Source organism: Anser brachyrhynchus, assembly GCF_964034855.1.
Source record: "Anser brachyrhynchus genome assembly, chromosome: 2".
NCBI lineage: Eukaryota > Metazoa > Chordata > Aves > Anseriformes > Anatidae > Anser > Anser brachyrhynchus.
This window is the reverse complement of record NC_137695.1, coordinates 121,545,967-121,571,843: the sequence shown is the minus strand read 5'-3', so window position 1 is coordinate 121,571,843 and position 25,877 is coordinate 121,545,967. Positions and strand designations below refer to the sequence as shown.

The window sequence follows — 25,877 nt, the reverse complement described above, 5'->3', positions numbered from 1 at the left end:
GAGCTCCCTTAAATTTCAGTGGAAAGTTACTGTGCACATGCTTTCTTTGTGCCTGTTCAGCCATAAATCAAAAAAGAGTCTTTCTGTCAAAAGACCAGCATGAGACCAACCTCTGAACGCTAACCTCAGAAAAGTGGTCTTGTGCTGCTACAAAATTAGACACTTCTGTGTCTCTGTTCTGAATAAACTGTTAACCCTCACCATTTTCCCAGCACTAATAGAAATAATTATTGCTATTTACCATTGTTGCTCAATCTTTTGAAAGTATGCGGTTAGGTGGTGTCCTACCTTGAGAAGCTTTTGCACAGATTGCATATGCACAATTAAAATTAAAGTGGCACAAATACATTGTAGTTAATAAGCCATAAAGATCTACTTGAAATAGGACTTTTAAGATGTGATTTGAACACAATGATAGAAAGCACCTGATGTGTGAAAAGTCCTAGATTCCAGAAATAAAAAAGAAAAAGTAATGATAAAAATAATGATAACGCACTGGAAAGGGAAGCACTGATGTATTTGCTCTCTATATGTACTTTAAAAGCTAAATTGTCTAATTATACATCCAGTGGAATCAAAACCCAAACTTTATCTATTTCTAATTAATTGCTTTTTCACGGTCCAACGAGACTTTTGACACCGTGTATTTGGTGCAAGATTTGGAAAGTGCTGACATTCACAAAGTTATCTATTGTCTAAACCAGCCTGGGTTTGAACCCATGCTCCGGGATCTGAAGAAGAGCTGTGTTTGGCTGAGTGCCCTCTGATAGGGAACTGCTGCTGCTGAGCAGAGCTGTCAGCTCCTTCGTTTTAAAATGCCAGGGGGAGCCTGGCTCGATTTTGAAATTAGACACCTTGCTGTCTAATTCAAGAGCACGTTTGGAGCTATAAGTCCAGAGGTAGCATCACTTGCATCAAAAAATTAATCCAAACCCAGGTAGAATTAAAGAAACATCTCTCTGTGTTTCCTCTGAGCTAGCTGAGTTTTCTCGCTGCTCAGTGAGCTGCTGGTCCTGAATCCCACTGGTGGCACCCAGCACTCCTCATGCCCTGCAGGGAGAGCCACAAAGTCTTACTGAATAGTGAATAAGACTTCGTAAATAAGACTTTGTGGCAGCAGACTCCTATTTGGGAGGCAGGGGACACAGGGCTTTGCAACACCCTCTTGGAGGCACAGCTATACTGCCCCTTCCAACAGAGCTGGGGAAAACCTGAGCAGAGCCTGGCACTCGAGAACCCTCTTAATAAACAATAACAGAAGCAGAGCAGAAAAATCAACATAGCATCGCATGCATTTTTTTTACCAAACTGGGATATGAAGATCATATGGTCCATAAACAGACTGATGGTGCAGAACAAAATGTGAAGATCATGTGGTCTGGCATTCAGGGCGATGCACGTCAGAAAACAAAACAAAACAAAACAACTCTCTGAGTTCTGCATAAAGACCAGAACTTCTGTTTGGATAGAGGAGAATAGATCCAGTCTTGATTTAAGGACTTAATGTCTCCACACTCAGGGGCAAACTGTTCCAGTGAGTAATTATCCACCCTTGCTGCTAGGAATGTGCTATTTCTGGTTTGATTTTGTTTAGCTTCTGCTTCTATTTCATCTGCTTTCCTTCTTCCTTTTTTTCCCCCCTTTCTTCTGTTTTCTTCTCTCTTTGAGAAATTTAAGAGCCAGCCACAGTCACTAATCTTTTTCGCTATGTTGGCACTATTAGACTGTGACTGAATTACTGCTTAGCCGAATTAAGGCTGAGCACCTCAGATTTTGGTATCTAAGTCAGACTTCCCAAAGCACAGATTATTCTTGTTGCTCTTTCTAAAGCTCATTCTATTCTGTAGGGGCGTTTTATTAATCTATTAACCCAAGGATCCCACTTATTGGGATGAAGAGTTTCTTTTTACCTTATGTTGAGTTTGGTGGATTGGGGCCACCTCTTACAGGGAGGGAAGGGGTGGAAGTTTGTTCAGAGAGAAATTTGGCAGACAGCTGCTGCTTCTTCTAGAAAGGGGCTGGGGACAGCATCCTGTTGGCATGGCAAGGCAATTTATTGCCTGTGGGGTCTGGGAGCTGACAAAACTGTGCTGTGGGATCTGCTGCCTGTGAAAGCCTGGGGAAGGAGACTGGGACACCAGGGCACGTTTTGGCCGTGTGAGCTCTACGGATGAGGTGTATGTGGTGCTGGACCCTGGGAGTGCCTCTAGCTGGCCCAGGCCACCAGGCTCTCCTGGAGGACCAGGCTGTACCTGGAAGGGAGCCTCCTCCTCAGAAACATTTCATATTAATGATCCTACGTTATCCCTTACTTGCTCTCTCATTTCCCCAGTTCCGTTCTGCCCAAATACGCCCATGCAAGGCATGGTTGTCATTCCTCTGACTGCTGCAGCTATCCTCTCCTTGGACCTGCAAGCCAAACTCGCTGCACAGCTGCTGGAGAAAGCCAGCTTCCCACTGGACAAATGTCTCTGAACTTTGTCAACTCTATTGCACTGTGAATTTCAGTGTTGCAAAACTCCTATCTGACGTGCAGTGATAAGGTATGTGAATGCCTCATGTTTTTTAAGAAAAAAAGGGATAAAGTTATAAGTACTTACCAGTTACTACCTTTAACTGCTCTCTGTCTTTTATGAATAGAGTCCTTTATGCACATTACCTCTGTTTTCTTAAACAAAATAATTCAAATTTTTTCAACAGATATTTTCTTCACGTGTATTTCAACCTACTGCTTATCTAAAAGAGAATTAAAGAAATGAGATGTGCTGTCACTTATCCTCAGGTATGAGGGTAATGGGTTACCTAAGTCACCTGTTATTACTTCTATTCCAGGATTGGATGAATCACATTTTTATAAACATAAGAAAATATATCCAAGAGATTTCCAGATAGCCTTTGGGGTCATTAGGACTAAGTAGCTGGTCGCATTAGTAGTTTCACTGTGTTATCTGCATCTTTAGGCTTTGAATCATCTCTCAGTTTGGCTGTATGTGCCTAAGCCAATTTTGAAAAAGGAAATTAGGTTCCTAATTTTGAAAGCTGAATGACATCAGAGTGAATTAGGCTCTAAAATCTGGCTTGGCTCTGTTCTTTATTTATGCCATGACTGCAAGGCAATCAAAGGCAGCCTTGCCTCTGCAAGAAGTTGCAACTTCTTTTACACTGGAGAAGTTCTCCTAAATATGCAATATATCCAGCCATGAAATTTAGTAATGTATTTATGTGCTGTTATAACTAATATAGGCATTCTTAATTAAGAAGTCACAATGTCTTATTAGGTCCCTTCTCACAAAGTGGCATGCAGCTCTGTTAAAAGGAAATCGTCAGGCAAAGCTCTAGTGAGTGCTTTAGAAATACTGTAATGGCTGCACTGCAATTAATGAAGTGTTAGAGATAATCCATTGCCATCTGTCTTTATTTTGCTAAGCCACTCAAGTAGAGACCATATTCGAGGGAAGAAAAGAAAATCCAGGGCTAGAAGAATACTGAAAATGAGTATTCAGCAACATTTGTTCCCCTTCTGACCAGCTGTTCAGCGCGATCGTGTTCGTACCACCTTTTATTCGCCATTCACGGTCGTTCTCACAAACAGGGTTACTCCTCAGACAAATACCTAATTGTGAAGAAACAAGTTCCTATTCTCCTATTCACCGTGCTTTTGCCTCCCAGGCAGGGGCCCAAATCGGACCGTATGACTTCCCTGGTGGACGGTGCGCTCGCAGCGACCTGTGAGCAGATCGGAGGTGAGGCTTGCACAAAGGGCTCTGGTGCAGGAGTCCCTGGGACTTGCTGTGCCTGATCCTCGAGTGAAAGAGAGAATAATGGCAGAAGGGACTGAGACTGGCAGGCAGACGGCTCACTAAACCAGCCAGCTGTAGGGTTTCCTCAGCTCGCAGAGGGGCTGCAGCCTGTGAGCGTGTAAAGGCTGGTCTGAAGGTGGGAAGCTGTTCCCGTTGTCTTGTTTTTTACCAGTGAAATGCAATGAGGGCAGCAAGACATATCTGTACATATATCCGTACTGCATGGGGTTATAGATGGAGTTCCCCTGTATCTGGGCATCTCAGAAGTCTTAGTTACTTTTTTTTCTTCCTTTTTTTTTTTTTTTTTTCCCAGTTCTGCTTTCTATCCTTCACAGAGAGGGGAATCACCTCTGTGTTCTACTTACCCAGCTTGTGTTCATCAAATGCAGGTATAATTCAATCATAAGTATACTCAAACCACTCTGATGTGATCCAGGACCTTTTTTTTTTTTTTTTTTCAAAAGATTCCTTAGTCTTTAGTTTCTGGGAAACTGACCTACAGAGTCCTACTAATCCAAACAGAAGATACAGGCTAATATTCGATAAGTCTGCAGCTGTTTTCAAAACAATGATTTTTATGACAAAGATGCCAGAAACTGTGGTAAAAGCAGAGAATGGGTGGTGAGCATCTAAAAAAGTGTGGAAAACACTGACCTTTATGAGTATTTACTCCACTCTGTACAATTGTCTAAATGTAACACTGACAGTTTTATTACCTAGTGTATTGTAATAAACCAAAATTCAATATTCTTGTTTCACTACAACTATTATTTTGGAGCATCTTGAAACATGATGCTCTTCATGTCCAGAAACATAAAATACAGCAATTCAAGATACACCACACTGTTTGCCAAATAGATTTTGACAAAGGTGCTTCATCAATATTTTACTGAGAATGAAAAATGAACGTCCCCATTTTATATATTCTCTCAGGAGCCTACCAACCTCTCACTATGCTCCAAGGGAAAACTCAGTGCTTCTGAAATGATAAAGTCTTTCATGCAACCTTTCAAGGCGGCTTCAATGCCACATGTCCATAATTTTTAATTTATTTTTTTTAACAGGAACTTTTCCACGAACTCATATCTGGCATATTTTTGAGTAGTAATCATAGCAAAGCAGCACCTTGGCTGCATACGTATTCATTCCTGCAGAGATTTGCATTTTGATTTTACCTGTATGCGTAATGAATTTTGACAGCTCGGCCTGTCAGTAAAAATAAAGGCTGTTTTCAAAGAATAGGTCTGCTGATGCACTACCCAGCTGAACATGCTACAAAAGTCTAACAGTTTCATTAGGGAGAGGAAGGTTTTGAATCTGTTTATCCCCATTTCTTAACTCTGGTTTATTATAATGTTTTGTAGGGTGAAGTAATTCCACGTGCTGAACAAACTCTGAGGAATGAAGTCCACCCTTAACTTGTTGATGGTAAAATGTTCCCACCTTTACAATTCATAAGCTTTTTCTCCATGGTTAGTTCCTTCAGGGGAAATACGTGCATGTGGCAGAGGGGCAGACACATTACCTGTTACAGGCTGTTCCAGAAATGTAATGAAAATGCTCTGAATGGCTCCCTGGAGGCTTCTATCTCCTTTCACTGACAAGTTTGAGGAGAGAAGACATCTAATTTTTTCTTAGAATTGCAGGTATCTAAAGGAGACGGGGTGGAAAACATCCTTGGAAACTGCGAAATGTGCCATTCATTGGAAACCTGGCAAACATGCCTGCCTACAGAGGCAACACCATGGCAGCTGAAGTCCTCCTTTGGAGAGGGTGCCAATGGAGACAGATAACCACTCTTTCTTAGCTGTCACTCAGCCCTTGGCTATCAAGTCATCTACCATGGGCGTCAGCTAACGCCGGTTGTAATATTTGGGTCTCTGTGATGGAAGGAAGTAGTTGGACTGAAACCGTTCCTTTCTGAAGACCAGAAATATCTTTTGACTGGCCTCAATCAAATGTCTGTGAGCGATGTGGATTCTAACGATACCTCTATTATTTGCATAGAAAAAGTGCTATGTGCCTTAAACCTCTGGAAAGAGTGAACAAAGCCATGGCTCGTCACTGGTCAAAAGCAGATTTTGGTGCATCATTCTGGAATGGAGCTCTGCCCGCATCCTCTTTATGTGTAGTATTTCTCTTTAAACGTTTTTTCAGAGTCAGCATGTTGGTCACTCCAGCATGGAAAAGAATCCTCATTTGTAAAGTGTAAGTGATATAAAAGCTGCAAGCACACATAAAACATCTTAGATCATGGAGATTTTCTCAGAAGTGACTGCTAATCAGGGAGATGAGCTGACAGACAGGGAGATAGTTAATGTGGTAGTAAGGCCATGACATAAATCTTTTAGAGGAAAGGGAATAGTTGGTTACCCAAAATGAAAGAGAATGTCAGATATTCAGCAAGTTGGATAAAAGCCTAGTTTGCAGTGAACTTGCACATACAGAATATCTACTCACGGAGGACAGTACGAGTAAATCAGAGCATCTGTTTTCCCAGCCTTCGTGTTCAGTAGTGTTCTGGTCTATCTTAACTGGTTTGAAGAGGTCAGCAGTTCATTGCATCTGAGCGCATGTTTGTCTCCTTAAATGATCTTTAGGATCATGTTTACTTGTTTATTTCAGATATGTTTATTTCTGTGTACCCAGTGAAAACTGGCTGCTGTGCATTTTGATTCTGTAAGATGCAGAGTACTGCACATCCCTCTATCTGAGGGCACAGTTAAGCCCTTAGAACAGCTGAATTGTGTCTTTGTACAACAGGGGATTTGATAATTGGGCAGATGAAGCATGAAGGAATGAAGCTAGAGAGCTGGTGGCACAAATTCCAGTCTGAATCCAACGAATCACATCATAAGATTTTTTTTTTTCTTTAAAACTTCCTACAGCAGGACTGTAATGGAGATAAAGAAAATGTTATTCAATGCTATGGTATCATTCAAGCGTCATTCTTTTAGCAGCATGCTGTACTGCTCGTAAGCAGGCTCAGGGCAGCAGCCAGAGGAGTCTTTAGGCTATCTGCCTTTATAATTGTTTCTGCTGAGCAAAAAACTACAGCCACGCAGTGTCTGCATGACATGTAGCAGGGGTATGTCAAAAACACAGCCTGTTATGCTTGGGGTGCAGTTAGAGATAATCATTGGTTGGCTTATAGTTTTAATCAGCAATGATTAAATGTGTCTCTGCCAGATATGTAGAAAAAACAGCTGTAACATTCATGTCGGTGCTGCATCCAGATTCCATAGTCAGTCATACATGGGAAAAGAGTAGGGAAGTATTTTGAGACAGCGCCAGCACATGGATATTAGGTTATTACTTGAACTGACTACATCAGCAAATGCACAGAAGTATCACTTACCAGACAAGTTTCTTTTGGTAAGTCTCTGATAGTGGATTTCAGTTCACATAAATGGAGTTTCTAGAGCTTCCTAAGGAAAGAAATATTAGGAACAGACATCCCATTTATCATCCTTAGGCCAGTGGGGACACTGAATATTTTAACTAAGTTTTGACAAATTGTGTGCAAGTCGGTGATCTAGGAATGAAGTTCTGGAAACCATTGGCTATACATTTGTAAAAACAAGTAGGAAATTTAATATGTTAGAAGCCAGATGGAAGGAGTATGCCAGCGTCATGCAGAGAGAAACTTACACCAGAGACAGGGAATAAACTGCAGTTATAATTACGGAAAGAAATTTTGGCTGCACTGAAGGATGTTTTGCCATTGATTTTGGAGAGAGTAGGGTTTCATCCAGACTATGTAGGAGTGAACAATGTTAACGGTATGTTAGGATCATATCTCTAAGACAGATGCAGGTATAAACTAAAGGACAGATGCCCCAGAGAGAGCAATAACAGTTAGGAGCCATAAAGTTTCCCTGAAAAATGAAGTTTGTACATGTTTTGGTAAAGGCATTTTTATGCTCCACAGTGTAATTTGTGAAAATATGTTTCCAAGAAGTGTTTTGCTTCTTCATTGTTTTAGATTTGGTGGGTTCAAGCTGGTTTACATAAAAGGAAGGAAGAGTCCAATACTTAGATAAGTACTTGTTTGCTGTAGGAAAAAAGGATTCAGCAATTGACTTATGCTGAATGTAATTGCACCAAGTGCCGATCCCTGCAAAGAAGTTTCACATCAGCATAAAAGCTGACAGCACTGTGTATGTTGATGCTAGCTTTGTGCAGGGCTGTTATATATCACTGACTCTGTAGAAGACCAGCCAGGCTGCCCCTTCTTTCCAAACATGCCAGCAAGTCCTGAGGACTGTTAGCTGAGTGTTCCCACAACAGACCTCTAAAAAAGAAATTATTTTCCTGGTCTGAGGTATCTGTAGTGCAGTACAAAATGCTTTTCGCAATGCTTCTGTTTTAAAACCTGTAGTAAGCGTTCTCATTTTACTTTTTGTGCAGAGTTATGTCGCATGATGTAAAGCAGCAAGAGGAACTGTGTGGACACAGACCACAGAGGAACTATGTGTGACATTATGAAGTTAACAAACATAAACTGAACTTTGTTTTTAACCATATGAAAAGCACTAAGGGTACATCCTGCTCACTCCAGACCACTGAATGAGTAGCTGGTCCCTGAGCTCCACAGAGGTGCAAGGATAATGACCGTGATACCAGTGCTTGAGTGGCCATCTTCGTCCAGGGCAGCACCTCATGAAGAGTACATTATCTTAAAAGGACTTAATCCATTGCTCTTTTGTCTTCCTGGTGGCTCTATGGGCATGTGCTGTTACACTGCTTTGCATGTGAAGGTGTCCTTACATCCCTTCGGTAATACAGGTACATATCATCCTGAAATGACAACTATCAGCACGGGCTTTACAGTTAAAGGGCAGAGGAATGATAAGTGTTTTGAGAAGCAGGTTGACTCACTGAAGAGCCCTGGAAGAACTTCCCTCTGTAGAGAAGACTTTCGCATTCACTGATTCTGAGCAGATGAAATGACTATCACATAGCATTAATGTAGCCAGACATTTCCCCTACATTAGCTCCCTTAGGTTTATGCAGGACCAAGAGAGCAACCAGAAGAGCTCATGGGGCTCACAGGTCTCAGCAGGACTCCATTAAGCCAGTGAGGTGCCAGTGCAAGACCTCTTAGACCAAAGGGTTCAGACCTTTGTCTCCATCTGCAGTCCTCATGAGTCTCGTGAATGCAGTATCAGCTCCTGTATAGGATCAGGACTTGAAAACGGCCCTCTTCTAAGTGCTGGCATCTCTTGAGACACTTTTTGCAAGTTTGCAAAGCTTTTAGCTTCCCATTTCCATGCTGGAAAATGAAAAGGGGAAAAAAATATTTTACATGATATTATGGGGTTTTCAATACATAAATTCAAGGAACATGGAAAATAAGTGCATGATGAAAGAACAGATGTGGCTCTGCCAGAACCTCAGCCAAGATTCAGTGCAGCTGTGGCTCAACGATGGGAAAAAGGTCAGGCAGTCTCTCTATATCAGCCCTATCAGTCTGGCTGTTCAGAATATCAATTCTGTCCACTGGTGTCAGATTAGACAGTGAGGAGGAGAGGAAAATCAGCTTGCTCCCTGGAATGCACGAAGAGGAATAGTTTTGCTGCCCAGCCTCACATTTTTGAACCATGATTCTGCTGATATCAGCAGCAGAGTGCTGATTCATCTTCTGTTTTGCTGCTGCCTTGGTCCTATGAAAAGATAAAAAAGTCACTACTGTGATAGGCTAAAATAAAAATGAGCTTTAAAGAAACTACCATTTTTGCACTAGGGAATGAAGATCCCTTAAAAGACACAATAAACCGACACACTGATGATATGTTCATGTTACAGGGGATGGTGATGATTTTAACCATTGACTGGGAGTGCTGTGGTTCCATACACTGGAGTGGGACCTGTTCACACAGGAAAGCCCAGAAAGGCGGGCTTTGTAGGCTTTGACTTCCATCCAAATTTTCAGGTGATATGTGACTCTATTAAAATCAGTGGCGACATTGAGACTGAGCACAGCAGAGTCACAGCTCGAATCTGAATATGGACATGCCACACTTCAGTTGCTGGAGAAGTTTGGAAATGGTTTGAATGAAATTTAAATGAATGTCCCGTAGCTGGTGACATCCTCCCTACAAAGACCTGACTCAGAGCAACGCTGATGTGGAAGTCACAGCCGCTCTGCGCTGGTAATTCCCATGTTTGGATCAGGAAAATGATTGCAAATGAGATTCTTGTCCACCCACCATGTGCAATGACCATAAACAGCTTCTGTTTCTCTGTCATGTGAGTTTCAATTGGTTTCATACAAATAATCCAACACACACACTCAGACACACAAATACCTGCAAGCTTTCTGTTACAGTGCCAGACCTCAGTAGAAGGAGGTTGTTAGGCCAGTTACTCAAAGATTTTGGCCCAATTTTTATCTCTTTCCTGACAGAATAATTCCACAGACTTCAAGAGATATGGTTCTCGCTTATCCAAGCAAGGTACCGCATAGGCCTGAAAAGTCCACAGAAGTTAAGCAGGCAATTTTATTTCCAGATGCTTTTCTGACTTCGATGAAAACCTAAGGTTTTAGTCTTATATGTCTAAATATAACTGTAAAGATTTGCTTGCCTTCACAAATGAATAATGTTCTGGGTTAATACCTGTGGGTTTCAATAGCTATTTCTGCATATAAATATATATTTTTGTTTTATCTTTATTTTTTTTGTTTCAACAGATAGGATCATACAATAAATATAACTGACTGCATTTATTAAAGGTTACAAAAGGGTTGAGTCCATATCCTGTTTTTAAGGCAATTTTTCTTTTTAGCGGTGTATTGGGTTTACATGGCAAAGTTTTGGTATAGCAAAGGGACTGAAGGGGTGGTCTCTGTGAGGAAAGGAGTATGTCTAGTTCCTAATCCCCCTGCCCTTGCTCCAGCTTCACCCCAGCCCCGTCACTGCCTGCTGTGCTGGTGCTTGAATCACCCCAGGGTGATCACGTGCAGCTCACTAAGCCAGCAAAACCCTTTTTTTTTTTTTTTTTTCCCCTCCAGTTTAATGAGTTGAATCAGGTCCCTGGGAGGTCAGAGTGAGGTGAGAATGGAGAGGAGGAAGAGGAGGAGGAAGCAGGAAGGCTGTCTCCTTCAGCAATACCAAACTCTCCAACTAGGCTCAGCCCAAGTCAGCTAATCGCTTTTTGACTAGGTTCACACAAAACTGAGATAAACCTGAGATGAAACTGTTTAACACACTCAACACCTACTTACCACCTTCATATGTCAGAGAAGAACAGATTATGCATGCACATTTTCCAATCACTTCACATGTATTTCAATACTAATATACATGTCCATATCTTGGTTTTTGTACCATTCAACAAGAAACAAATTCTCAGTCCCTATCAGGTGTGTGATTTTTCTGGGTCAGTGCCCTATTCAGTGGGGTCCATTCAGCGGGAACTAGTTCATTTCTTTGGGAGTTAATCCTGAAAAGCTCTGGGGCAGCCTAAGACAAAGAAGGATTGATCAAAAAACAGACACAGCAGTCATTTATTTGGTGATGTGGTCTGAATAAGAGACGAACTGTAATGGGTTATTTAAACAAGCCTGCTTTATTGTCTTTGTGCTAACAAGATTCTATGACATTACAGAAGGAGATCATCAAAAGGTCCAGTAAAGTTCCCTGCCCTTTAGTGTAAAATTTCACCAATTTCCTCCAGGCAAAAATCTGCTGACTAGCAGCATCTGTCCTGTGCTGCACAGGCACTTTTACTACAAGTGAGATTGTGCTTCCTTCCACATTTAACAAAGGCAAATGCAGGAAGAATTGCTTGCTGGGTATATACGTGTGTGCTTATATATAACACCGTGTACACATAAATATATTGGGATATGTGTGTATGTGTTTGTGTTCATATATATAATATATATACCTGTATATACATGCATATATGAGCAGGAATGCATATCAGAATTAAACTAGACATAAAAGAAAATTACTTAGAATAGGCCAAAGCTGTGAGGAAGGAAGGAAGCTTGTACGTTTCTGCTACTGTAATCTCTCTTTGGGTCAACTATATTGTCAGCAGGAAAAACATTGCTTTGTTAGCCTGCGTCTACAAGAAAAAAATACATTCTGCTTAGTGCCATCTGTCCCACTTCTGTGACTTAGGCGAGTAGGGTGGTTAACACCAGGAAGTTTTAGCAGGACTGTCATTGTATCTAAGTAAGTGAAAATGTTCGGCATTTGATATGTGGAATGAGCAGAGATAGTGCAGAGAAAACCAACCGAAATGAGCGATCAGAAAACATGACCTGTGAGCATTAAAGGACTTGGACTTGTTTATCCTAGAAGAGAAAGATTAAGGAGAAGACAAAATAATAGCTTTAAAATAAAAATGAAAAAATGACTTAACTGTCTCCATAACCCCTGTGAATCAGACAGATAAGGGAAACTTAGGTTATAGATTACAAAAAAATTCTTCTGGGAGCAAGTACCTATGTTCTGACATATCCAGGGAGGGAGTGGATTGCCAGCACCGAGCTCTTCAAGAATAAAGCAGAAGACAAACTATCAGGAAGGGCCTGGATTTATCCTTTTGTGCAGAGGGATAGAACTCTTAAGGCTCCTGTCAGGATCATTTTCAGACTTTATGGTAATTTTCAAACTACTTTATCCATTCCAATGCTTCTTGACTAGAAAACTGAATCACCATGTTGCAAGTACTATTAGAATACACTAGGGAAAGAAGCTGATGCATCTGCTACAGAGGTCTGATTCTCCAGACAAGAAGAAAACAGTTCAGGAGTGAATCTTCAGTTTATGCTTTACGATCGCTAAAGACACTAAAGTTGCTTTTGTATGCATGCAATGGAGACAAATGCTCCTTTATTTCCCAAAACACACAGAAATGCATTTAAAAAAATATTCTGGGTTAAGCTTAAGCTTGTCAAATCCAGGAAACTGAGAGTTAAACTTCTCATTCTTTCCCACAAATGAAAGCTGTTGTGCTTGGTCCTTGATGCATAGCTTGAATTTTTGCAAACTTCAGGTAATTTAGAGGATTTAGGAAGGTGTGCTATAAATATTACATAACACTAACATTCTGTGATATGAAGAATGAATACTGGTGACTTTGTCAGTGGCAGGAGGTGAATTTTGAAACATGGCAAAGGGGCATGCAGAAGAAGATGTACAAATTGATATAGAATCAGCTCAAGCATACTAAAATATGCTAATTTTTTATCTTCAGCCAGGCCTTCTCTCTGCCGACCCCCATTTCGAAAAGACCAAACTATGTTGCAAAACCAGAAAGCCAAGTACTGCAAAATGCTTCTTGGACCATCTTGGATGTGTTAACTCGAAGACTGCTGATGACTTCAGTAGATTTGAATCTTATGAATGCGTGATTGCAGTGCCTGGGGATAATGTAACCAGCAACGTGATTTATGTTCATACTTTTGGACCAGAGGGAGGTACCATAGGGTAGAATATGTGTCTTTGAATAACAATGCATTATTTTATCACTGCATTTCAACATGTTTTGAACAACTCGGATAATGCAGAGTAGGGGAGGAGGCTTAGAAACACAAATGACAAATCTCATCAACTGTTTTCCCCCAGTATTCCCACAGATTTCTTCTGAAGTTGGTCTATTATCCCTGGAGCTTTCCAGTCAGAGACTTTGCAGAAAAAAATCATTAGAAATAAAATCAGGTACAGAAGAATATGAACATCTTAGACAGAAAAGGAACAAGGGAGAAAGCAAGTTTTAAAGAGCAAGACCACTAGCAGCAGGAAAGGTAGAAGGCATTAGATGTGCTCTCCACGCGTACAGCAGTTTGAACTACATTTCTTGGGTGTGTGACCCAGGTTTTAGGTGTAATGAAGATGGTTGTTAACTATCTACAGAGATAGATAACCATCACTGGAGGTACGAGTCAGGTGCTGAGTGTGACCCTTGTGCATACAAGGGTCCCACAAGTGATAATCCAGGCCCAGGATGCATTCAGGGAAGTCAGCCAGGAACGGCAGGAAAAGAGATCAAAAGCAGTACTGGAAACGAGGCAACCACACAGGTACAAAGTCCATCCAGGACACTGGGCTGGAGGCAAGACTAGGCCTGAGCTGAAATGGGGCTCCTGGACCAGTGGATGTGGGTTGGGTGTAGATGTCAGGTGAGGCCATTAATGCCTCCTGGTACACTTGCGTCCTGACAGAAACATAAGCATGCTTAGGCTGTGTGGTCATTACATGGCACTGTGAAATGGTGACCAATATTTGGAGAGTTTTATGCAACACTGTTCTGCACAGCCAGAGGGATTTATAGCCTAGTCTCAAGGAGTCTAAACAAAACAATGATTGGCTTGTTGGGGATAACATGATCTCCAGGTGGGCTGTGTTAGTTCTTTGATTGTCTGTCTTTTCAAAATGCTCCCTTTCGTAAGGAGGACTCTTTCAACAGTCATATTAGGTGATGTCACTTATTAGATGCTCATCCTCCTTCTAGAACTCAAGTCTTGCCCAATTACCAAAACAGACAGTTAGTATCAGCAGAAACCCATTAGTGTGCAATGTAAAAAGAGAGAGCATGGGGTGCTGGAAAGGTTAATATGTAAGTAAGAAGCAGTCCCTGCTGCTTCTAATTGCATGCCCCAGTTCTGACCTCAGAGAATGGCAAAGAAAGGAAAATATCATTAGAAAACTACAGGTAGTGAATTTTGAGTTGCAGCTGGACTAAACATATTCAGACTGTTTTCTTAGTCCTTTCCATTTGTTTGAACCAAGCTGTGCTCCTGTGAACATTTTTGAACGTTAAATGTCAAGCCAAAGCCAAAATTATTAATTGATATGCAGTATCCCTTAACTTGACAGAGCAAAATTAGGTTTGGATTGGCTACTTAACACTGTGGATCAAGCTAAAACATGCATTGCTTTGTTGGCTAATCACAGAAGTCAAAAGTTAGAACACACTCTTGCACAGAGAGTCAAGAGAGGGCTATGCACCACCTAAGCTTTCTACCTAAAGTCCTCTCCTTGGGCTTATGGTGCCAGCTGACCCCATGCAGACACCAACCTTTTGCCTCGCAAAATTCAGATATCAGTGAAAAGTCACAAGACATTCCAAGATTGATGGTCACAAGAATCACAAAAGAACCCCCCAAAATGAGTAAGTTGGTAGATAAGCTTTTTCAATGCTAAAACACCAATGGGGTGGGTTGAATGATGACTGTGACCAGTGCTGAGAATCCAGCAGTCTACTGAGCGCGTCACTGGTACACGGGCTCAGAAGCTGGACACTTTAAAGACTTCTATATGTTATAGTACTGGCTGATTTAAATCTTTCATCTCATGTGAACTGTGGCTAACAGCACAAAATTAGGAAATCGGATGTCATCTGCATCCCATAGGAAAGGCTTAGCAGGGCTGTAGCTCCTAGCTCTGCAATCTCGTCAGGTCTCTGGTACTGTGGCAGAAACTTTCTACTGCCACATTGCAGAATCTAACTGTGGTCATCACAGTCTTGAGGAGAAGTGAGGACAGCTGTGGGGGAGTTGCTGAGGAGCAAACACGCCCAGAGATTCCCTTTTGCTATATGTCTCCAAAGGGCCAAATGGGCGCAGCGTATCACCTGGTCACTATATCTTCAAGTCCACGTTTTTCTCTACACAAGTCAACATCAGGAACTACACAGCCCAGTCGTGGCATGGAAATGATATTGCATGAATAGCAGACCTCTTTTTATTCAAAAGGGTAGATCTGTAGGGATGAAAGTTTCTTTTCATACAGAGGACGGAATGTTGCCATTCTGGCTTTCTCCATATGGAGGCATATTTCTGATTCATCTAAAAATGTCTAGTGCATATTTCATATGAATTGTGCCTCAAATAAATTGTAAGAAAAAAACCCACCCTCTATAGAAAAAACATAAACTGTCAGCAGATATTTTCTCTGACAGTAAGACACTATGTGGCACGCACTTGCCTATCCATAGTAGACTGAAGATATAAGGAGAAGACATTTGGAGTGGTTTCAGAAGCATGCCTTACAAAAAAAAAAAAAAAAAAGGTGTCTGTGAGATCACAGGGATCTTGTTTATTTACACTGAAGGAGATGGAAGCAACACTTCTATCTAAGGAGGCAAGAAATGTGTTTCGCACCAGTGGCAAAAAGCTGTCACCTTCCCAAATAGCTGAGAGCACCTAGAAATGTTGCAGGACAACAGCTTGTTCACACCTCTTGGGTTGGAGCTCCATGCTAGTGGCAGAGTGCTTGCTGGAAAATTCAGCTGTTCCCGCGGTCTGTTTTCATGCTGGTTTTCATTACTGCTTATTCCTTGAATTTTGGGCAATCTCCATGGGCATCAGATCATGTGCTTGCCTAGCACTAACCAACAGTGTATGCAAACAGGGTGTTGACTTGTGTATTGGGTTTATGTGGCAAGGTTTTAGTAGCAGGGGGGCTGCAGGGATGGCCTCTGTGAGCAGAGCCCAGCAGCTGCCCCATGTTAGATAAGGGCCAGTTTCAGCCGGCTCCAAAGGCCACTGACCAGAGCCAAGACAATGTTGTTTGCACCTGTGTGAGACCATATTAAAGAAAAGGGAAAGAAAAACCTGCTGCACAGCAGCAGCTGGGAGAGTGAGGAGTGAGAACCAGCCCTGCAGACCCCCAGGTCAGCGCAGAAGGAGGGCAGGAGGTGCTCCAGGCACGCAGCAGCAGTTCCCCTGCGGCCTGTGGAGAGGCCCCTGGTGGAGCAGGCTGTCCCCCTGCAGCCCACGGGTCCCACACGGAGCAGATCTCCACGCTGCAGCCCGTGGAGGAGCCTCCGGTGGAGCAGGTGGATGTGGCCTGGAGGAGGCTGCGGCCCATGGAGAGCCCCCGCAGGAGCAGGCCCCCGCAGGAGCTGCAGCCCGTGGAGAGGAGCCCACGCAGGAGCAGGGGGTCTGGGGGGAGCTGCCACCCGTGGGGGACCCGTGCTGGGGCAGTTTGCTCCTGGGGGATGGACCCCGTGGTACGGAGCCGTGTGGGAGCAGTTCTTGAAGAGCTGCTGCCTGTGGGCAGCCCCCGCAGGCTCAGTTCGGGAAGGACGGCATCCCGTGGGAGGGACCCCATGGGGAGCAGGGGCAGAGTGACCATGAAGGAGCGGCGGAGGAAAGCTGGTAGATTGCAAGCTGGGTCCTGGACTCTACAGCCACCGGCATTAGGCTTCAAGCTTTCAAACCCCTGATCACCTGGCTGGGATTACTCACAGTGTTCACAGTATGTCATGTTTTGCTTTCTGTGGGTTGTGTCTCCTGCTCTTCTGATAGTGGCTGAAGAAGCTACTGACAGCAGTAAGATGCCAGTCTAGTCCAATGAAAAGGGGCTGGCAGAAGGGACAGGGAGAACTGATGGTGATTTCCAGTGTCCTAAGCCATTCTTCTCTTTCTTCCTTAACATTTAGAAGAATTCAGTTGGGAGGGTCCTAAACTCTTCAAGGCTAACTAAAAGTTAAAGCAGCATTTAGGGCATTATACAAATGTCTCTTAAACACTGACATACATGGGGCATCAACCATGTCTCTAGGAAGTCTGTTCCACTGTTTGTTCACCCTCATGGTAAAGAAATTTTTCCTTATGTCCTATTTGAACCTCCCCTGGTGCAGCTTTGTGCCATTCCCACACATCCTGCCTTCAGTTCCCAGGGAGCAGAGGCCATCACCTCCCTCTCCAATTCCCCTCACCTGGAAGCTGCAGGGAGCAGTGAAGTTGCTTCTTGGCCTCCTTTTCTCCAGACTAGACAACCCAAGAGTCCTCAGCCCTTTTTCATTGGACACGCGTACATCTTGTAGCTAAGGGTGACAGTCTTACATTATCTTCATTGTTATTTCAGGGTGTGCTGGGCTGAGGTCACCTTCTCCCCAGCAATTTCCTCCTCCCGCCTCTCTGTAATGGCTCTGATTACAGCACCTATTGCTGTTACCACCATCAGATATCCTGGGGAAGAATTTCAAGCCCTAGAAGCCCTGGGGCAAGCACGATTACCTTATAATAAGAAAAGAGTAAGTGGTGCAGTCCAGTGAATAAAAGCACTGACAGAGACTCCAACTCAAGGCTTAAATTTGAAGCTCACTTGGATGACCTGAAGCAAGTCTCTGGCCTCATTTTTTTCACCTCATGTGATGAGACAGTAAACTTAATAATCTCTTACAGTGTGTTTGCCCAGACTCTACCAGTGGATCGCTTTTGCTCTTCAGGGAGGCATCTAAGTACTATTGTAGCACCATAACAAATCATTTTATAAAGCCAAAAAAGACCACAGCAATCATCAGGTTTGGTATCTTGCCATATACAGTAATAAAGAAAACCAAAAGTACTTGAAGAAGGTGAAAATGTAAGTTTAATTGGCCCCTGTTCATACTTCTGCCTTTGAACTGTGTGATATGAGAGTCTAGTTCTTCATATACAGTGAAAGAATGCTTCAGGCAGTTTGAATGAAAAAAAAAAAAAAAGATTTACTGTACCACACTTTAAACTTCACCTCAGAATTTGACTCTGGGCAGCCACTAGTAGCTACAGCTGGAAAATTTCACAGCATGGCTGTCTTGACATGTAGTTATTCCTTAACATTTGAAAGTTGGATGAATCAAAACATTTGAAAATATTAATGTGCCTGTTTGCTATGGATCCCTCTCTCTTGTGGCCTGAAGGCAAGATAAGAACAAATAAGTACATATGTTAATATTCCTCTTTTGAATTTAATTTTACCAAAGTCCATTAAAGAGGTTAACCATTTCCATGAAGGTCTGAAATGGAAAACAGGGCAGAAATCAAAATGACAGTGAGATTTTAGAAAATTCCTCTTTAAGTTTCTATTTTTTAACTTGTTTTTCATAGCTGTTTTTGCAGTTCTTTGTAAGCCTTATGATACCTTGCTGACCTCTCCATCAATGGATAATTAGAAGGCCATCAAGTTCTCAGTGGCAATGATATCCAGATGTCCTTTTAAACACATGGTTGCTGGGTAACAGGACCTTGCACTGCATTCCTTCTTTGAAATATTTGTCCTATTTTTCATGTATTCCTGCCAGTAAGTATGTCAGCATTCAGCTAATGTGCTGGAGGGCAAAATGCTAGCTGGAGATTTTTGATATCATGTGCTACTTCCCAAAAGGAAAATAATCAGAACAACCAAAGAGCTCTGACGCATTGTGCTGCAAAGGGCTGCATCAACTTGACTTCCACTTTCATACCAGATTTCTCTGGCTGAATTGGTCTTGGAATAGGAATGCATGAGGATTTGCCTTCTTGTTACTGTTTAGTAGTTCTTACTCTTGAAAAACACTGGAATTTAAAGCACAACTGAGGATACAAGAATTTGGCCTGACAGATCTGAATGAACTTTTGGATTGTAACAACAGATTTTTAAAAGTTCCACTTTCTTGTGACAGTGACCAATGTATTTGGGGAAAAATAAAAATAAAAAGTGAAGTCAAATGACGTGTAGTTTAGCAAGGATTCTGCAGGGCTGTGTTTAAACTTTCTTAGTCATGCTCCAAAAGCCCTTGAGAAACCCAAAGTCCTTGCAGCCTGCCTTGGTGTTCTTTTGCCTGTGTACCTTATGATAACCTCTATTTGTATGACTTTTAAGGAGCCATTGTTCCACTTACTTAAAAAACAAACGAACAATAACAAACAAACAAAAATAAAGAACAACAAAAAAAGCAAAGAGCACAGAGAAAAACAAGAAAACCCAGAGAGTGAAAGTCATTTTGGGACAAATTCTGAACTTGTATAAATAATAGGGAGTTTTTTTAAAAAGGTAGAGCTTTGTCATGATATGTTAGACGTACAAGGATTAAGTAGGTGACTGTACATCTGACTACCAGTGAAGAAAAGAAAGAATCAGTATCTGTTCCAGTAATTCCCCCAGGACTTTTCAAAGATGTTTTCCTCTCCAGGATTGTTTTTCTGTTTTTGGCCCTCCTTAGCTAGTGAACTAGTGAGAACAAAATAAACAGTGCAAAAGGCTGAACAAAATCAAAGTGCATAAAGACTGAATAGTGAATCTGTTAAAGTATCCAGAAGAGGAGTGCATAGGGTAGGTATTCCTGTGTCAAAATTATGTGTGATCACATTGTTAAAGACTGTGTCAACATGGAAACCATAAAGGAGCAAACTGGCAGCTTATTTCTGGAGTTTTTTTTTTTTTCTCTTTTTTTCCCCGTTTTAGAGGAGCACAGCTTTGTAACTTTGATGCTAACAGTCTATTCGATTTAAATAATAATATGCAAATAAACATCATATAAGAGAGAGAGCAGATGTATTTGCATATAAAGTATATATAGTATACTCATTGTCATCTAATATATATGAACTAAATTCTCCTCTCAGATACAATGGTATAAATCCAGATTAAAGCTATTGGCTTTGGCAGAATTAATCTAGATTCACCATAAGAAATGGAGGGAGGGAGATTTTTTTCTAAAAAATAGCTTTTTATGAAAACTACCTCTTAGTGTGTGATGTCTCATCTAGATCTTGTGTGAAGGAATAAATTGAGCCATTCCTCCCCAAAGCCTTTAAAAGACATGTTGCTTGTTTGTTTGTAACCAAATAATTCAGCAGGAAACCAGCAGACAATGGGAAAGCCTACTGCAAGAGGAAAAAAAAAAAAGTTTGACAGCGCTAATGAATAGCTTTGGGCAATATATCTTATTGATGACTGCTTCCTTGCTCCTCTCACAAAGACTCCTTCCCATAGCCCTCAGGGTCAGCTGCTGTAGATGTGAGTATAACGCAGCACTTGAAAGAATGCTTTCTTCCTCCATATCTAAGGTATTTTTATGCTCTCCCTCTCCATGGAACTGGTCTCAGATAGCATTTAAGATGCTTCAAGTGCTGCAAACACAGCTCAGGCTTTTCGCTGACATTGCAGGGAGGGCTGCTCCGGCATATGGGAACGATTTGAGATCCAGATGTTAGCAGGACCAGAGGAACCAGTGGGCAGCTCTCGCCTGGTTCCAGCTGATAACTGTTTTTAGGTGGGCAGCTGCATGGCTTATTCATAGCAGATAACAGTCTTGACAGCTGCTCCGTAGATCCAGGATGAGGAAAATGATGTATGAACAGGGTATGATGAGGTGAAGAGGGGAGCTGAGACCAACCTCTGCTCAGCATCTCTCAGTCACCGGGAGAAAGGTTGTACAGTTTATGCCTGAAAATGCAAAGTTTATGAGAACGTACAAAGGACATGAGATTGCTAAATGAACTCTGGATGTGCTTATTTAATTATCTCATGAACATGAACTAAAAGACTATGTTTAGAAAACAGTATTTAGGAAGAGAGTTTTGGGTGTGTGGGCAAATGATGTAATTAATTCCATATGTAGTTTTCCCAGTGAAAACTTCAGTATTTGCGAATTCCCCTTCAGTTTTCCTGTGTAGATTTAGTGAGGAAAAGACTGGATGAGGGAGAAACTATCTTTACAACCATCAAGTCTGTGCTGATTTCACCACCTGCTGCACTAATCTCTAAGAATAGGTGGGTATACATACCTGGGTGCACAAGACCCAGCTCAAATACTTTCTCAGCTTTAAGGGAAGTAATCCCTGCATTATTGGTGTTTTGCTAAGCGATTACTCACTGTCACCTTTCTGTCCTTGATGCTGCTTAATGAACGTGTGAATGGGTCCTAGCTTTGTACCCTGCAAAACCAGAAGAGCTAGAGGCAAGGATGCAGTGTAAAATTAGATGATGGCAGGTTACTGGTGCAGTGCTTTTGTTGATAGATCTTTTCCAAAATGTAGTGGTAATCTTGTGCAAACTAGAGAATTTCGTCTAATTAAAAAAGCCAGTCCTTATTTTATTTTTATTTTTTTTACTGTAAGCAACCAAGACAGAGGTTGTCTAAAGTACCCATAATGTTCACTGTTTATATATTCAGGTTTTGCTAAGAATTAAAAAATGTCTCTTTTAACCTGAAGAAATGCTGATTGTTTCGCAAGTTTTGGATCCAGTCTTTATTTGTTCACTATGAGAAATGTCCCTTCTAAGAAAGAGAGTTTCGGTTCTATTGTTCTTGGATTTACTTTGCCAAGTAACTGGACAAAAGATTCTAAAATCACCAGGACATGTTAGCCAAAATCTCCTCTCTAGTAACTCTTTTGTTGGCAATGGTGTCCAAATTTTTTTCCTTGTTTCTCTTGATCTTGCCCAGACTTGCTGTTTTTCTCTCTCACTTTTAGTTCTTGTTCCTCACTTCAGCTCTGTTATTTGAGAGTTATTCTCCCCGTATTTTCCCTGCTCCGTAAGCATCTTCATGCTTCTTGGGTTGCCAACAGCAAAGAGGTCATAGCAGCTCAGCAGAGCCTCAGGAGAGCAGAACAAAGATGTTACAACTGCAAGGATGCAGCATGCAACAAACTTTGGCCAGCTTCACCGTGTCAGGCATGTGAGCAGGAATGAAAGGAAGACCAGTTATTTCCCACAGACCACCCAGGGTTGAATTTGCACCTGAGTGAGTACACAGTTATTGTAATAGTAAAAAGTTTTGGACTTGTATAATTTCCATTTTTTGTTTTCTTTGTTTTCTTTTTTTCTTTTTCTGTTTTATCCCCTTATAGATTCTTCTTCCAATTACTGCTTTAGAAGATTTTCTCATGTTGTACCTCTCAAGCCAGTGGGAAACATAATAATAAACACATCTGTTGGTTTTACTTCATTGTGTTTACTTAAGCAATGTGACTTCAGATGATCCAGTCCTATGGGGTGACTTTAATGGGTACTTGTCTCTGCAGAACACTTACTGATTTCATTTTCTGTCCTTCCTGTGGAAAACCTGGGACTACTTCCATAAGAAATGAAGTATGAACTATGTCCCAAATTATGTTGTGTAACAGAAGAACTTCTCGAGGACAACACCTCCTACTCTGCACCAGGCAGAATGAGGCCCTTTTCTGGATGGGTCTTTTAAGTTTTACCATAAAGACTAGGAAAGATCTGCAGAAATATAGGCATAGCCATATGAAAAGTCTCAAAGGGAGCCAGGCAACAGCAACTCCACAACTCTCAGTGGCTCTGTCTCCCTATGAGACAGTTGTGGATGTTGGAAAAAACAAACAAACAACAACAACAACAGAAAAACCCTGGAAGTGCATCCTGTCCTGCACATGCGTAATGTCAAAAGGCTCACAAGATCCAAACGGAGTTCCTGTGTTCTCCCTAACCCCTTTCATTGGCTCACCTGGTTCTAGTTCCCCAAGATATATCTCTGGATGTGTGCCAAAACCTCAGGAGAAGGAAATCAAGTGCCATTTCCCACCTTCTCCTTATTAGGAGGCATGGGAAGGACTTGCACATAGAGGATCTCTTCAAGGGGGAGAACGAAAGCCACGATCACAGCCAGCAAAACCAAAGGAGAGCTGTGTTTTTCCATTTTCCATGGAATAAACACCATTGAATTTTTTTTTTCTGCAGAGAAAATGAGATCAAATATTTCTTCTTTGTAAAATTAATAGAAAAGAAAGTACTTTCAAAGACAGAGTGAACTATAAAATTAAGAAACCTTTATGCAATTACAGTATCCCTTCAGTGCATGCTGTTCTTTTGCAATGTGCTTGCTCCTATTTGACCCAGAAAGGCTAAGAGATACATAATTCAGTGGGTGTTCCCTGTGGTGTTCTAGATGCAAACACAACTAGGAACTGTGGCAATGAAAGAGGCTGTAGGCTTCAACAGATGTTACGAAATTCATATAAGTTGACAGGGGTACAAGTAACCCAGATTTGATCTGGCCTGCATACAAATTCAGCCTCTTAGGAGATAAGATATCTAAATTTGTTCCGATAATAATCACTTTAAAAACAACAGTTAATGACCATGTTCCTAACTTCCTTGAAAAAAAAATCATGAAATCAGATGGTAGCTCAGAGAGTTTAAAACATGAAGTATGTACAGAAATCATGATGAAACAGCAAGGAAAACATGGCAAATTCAGGGTTCTAATTGCGTGGTATGAAGATTTTACTGGGGATACTGACAGAAGTGTGTCCAAGTTCTGGTTTCCCCTGTACAAGAGTGACATGGAGCTGCTGGATAGAGTCCAATGAAGGGCCACAAAGATGATGAAAGGACTGGAGCACCTCTCCTATGAGGAGAGGTGGAGAAGCTGGGACTGCTCAGCCTGGAGAAAAAGAGGCTTGGGGGGGGATCTCATCAATGTGTATAAACACCCGAAAGCAGGGTGCAAAGAGGACAGAGCCAGGCTCTGATCAGTGGTGCCCAGCGCTAGGACAAGAGGCCATGGGCACAAACTGGCACGTGGGAGGCTCCCTCTGAACACCAGGAAGCACTTCTGTGCTCTGCGGGTGGTGGAGCGCTGGCACAGGTTGCCCAGAGAGGTTGTGGAGTCTCCTCCGTGCAGATCTTCAACAGCTGCCTGGGCATGGTCCTGGGCATGGTCCTGGGCAGCCTGCTCTGGGTGGCCCTGCTGGAGCAGGGGTTGGAGCAGATGACCTCCAGAGGTCCCTTCCCCCACAACCGTTCTGTGATGCTGCGAAGGGAATTACAGCCCTACAGCTCACTGGAGCTGAATCAGGGATGAAGTGGTGGTTCAGTGAATGAATGGAATGGTATGAAAAGTATAGTGCTCATTTTCCAGTGACATCAAACACATTTTACAGCCTCTTCTTCATTGAAATTGGAATTGTTTAGTAAAGACAACTGTGATCTGTAGATCTGTAGAGGTTTTTTTTATTTTTTTTAGTTTTTTGTTTTTATTTTTGTTTTGTTTTTTACCAAAGCTGGGGACTAATATAGCAGGTGAGGATGATGTTACTTTTGGAAGGAAAACAGTCCTTTTTACAAACGGCCTATTTTCCACCCTGGAAAATTAGATTTTATCTTGCTAGTAATGTCTACTATTGTTGCCTTTATAGTGAGAGATTCGGAATGGAAATGCTGAAGCTGGAAACTCAACATTTTGCAGCACATCCTGAAAACAGAGTCCCAGCTATTAGGCAACTGCTCCCAGCTCTGCCTTACTCACATCATGCCACACGCACGGCTCTTCCACCACTGTTCCTGCTCTCAAAGGTGTCCTTCGCATAGGCATTGGTTTCACTGCATTAACTTAGTATTGCAATCTGCAGATGATAAAAGTCTGTGCGGGGAGATGGAAAGCACAGAGATAAGGGAAAATGCTGGGATTTCCTCCACAAATTTTGGTTCTTTTACAAAGGGCAGGCTGTAAAGTTGGTGCAGAGGCCATGCAAATGCTCTGTAAGCTGCCTGAAGGAAGTGATGGTCCAGTGTTTTCTACAACTCCCTGGGAGAAAAAGAAAAAAAAAGGAAAAAAAAAAAAGGAAAAAAGAAAAAAAAGGGGGGGTTTCAAACATTCAAACAGCATATAAACAGTCCTAAGTTTTCCACCTCTTATTTTTGTAGACTTGCTTTATTGGACAGAAAAGCACTTCAAAGGTTTCCTCAGTTTCCAAGTGCTATATTCCTGTAGCAGTAATAAGACAATTATTCCAAACCCAGGATGGGGCGGGGGCTTGGATAAAGGTGAGGGATTTGTTCTCTGCAGGAAAAGGAAGGATCCAAACTTTTGCTCACTCTGATCCCCTAACTCCACTATGTGGGTGCCAGGATCTCTCTTTAGCAGTAGCTGCATCATGGGGTTCACAAAGCATGAATACTCTGAAAAATTGTTTGCTGAATACCAAGTAATCACAGGAAGAAGGAAGGGTAAATTGTGATTTTAAGTAGGAGATTTCCTAGTTCTTTAAAAGTCAATTTTTTATTTTTTGTCCAGCAGTCTGCTGGATTTTTTCTTTATTTATATTGGAAGCAGCAGAAGTGTGATTCCCTACACCATGAGGCTGCAATTCCAGAATACTCTGGAATGAAACCCTATGGCCAAGAACAGAGTGTACTGTGTGAAGAACTGAGGATGTTGGTTGTTCTAACAGACCAAAAAATTGTAATTGAGTCCCAGTCAGGTTGGTGAATGGCTTAGGTAATATTTTAAAAGTATGGTTTGAGCAGAAACCTACAGGATTTCGGTTGGAGTGAACTGAAGATTTATACAGTAGAAAACAAATCATTTGTCTTGTACCAAAGATAAATGACAAAA

The 25,877-nt window shown here is 41.8% G+C and overlaps 1 long non-coding RNA gene across 6 annotated transcripts; it reads left to right on the top strand.

Moving 5' to 3' along the window:
• The first annotated feature begins 819 nt into the window (after positions 1-819).
• Positions 820-10,557, top strand: LOC308189630. 6 transcript variants are annotated; one of them, XR_013946485.1, is made up of 8 exons: positions 820-1,534; positions 2,333-2,543; positions 2,701-2,782; positions 3,670-3,743; positions 4,114-4,189; positions 5,165-5,228; positions 5,447-6,008; positions 8,211-10,557. It is a non-coding gene; the product is annotated as an uncharacterized lncRNA (long non-coding RNA). The 6 variants fall into 6 exon arrangements; XR_013946486.1 differs by having other exon boundaries at positions 5,439-6,008; XR_013946487.1 differs by having other exon boundaries at positions 5,165-6,008; positions 8,211-8,588; positions 9,609-10,557.
• Positions 10,558-25,877: the final 15,320 nt, after the last annotated feature.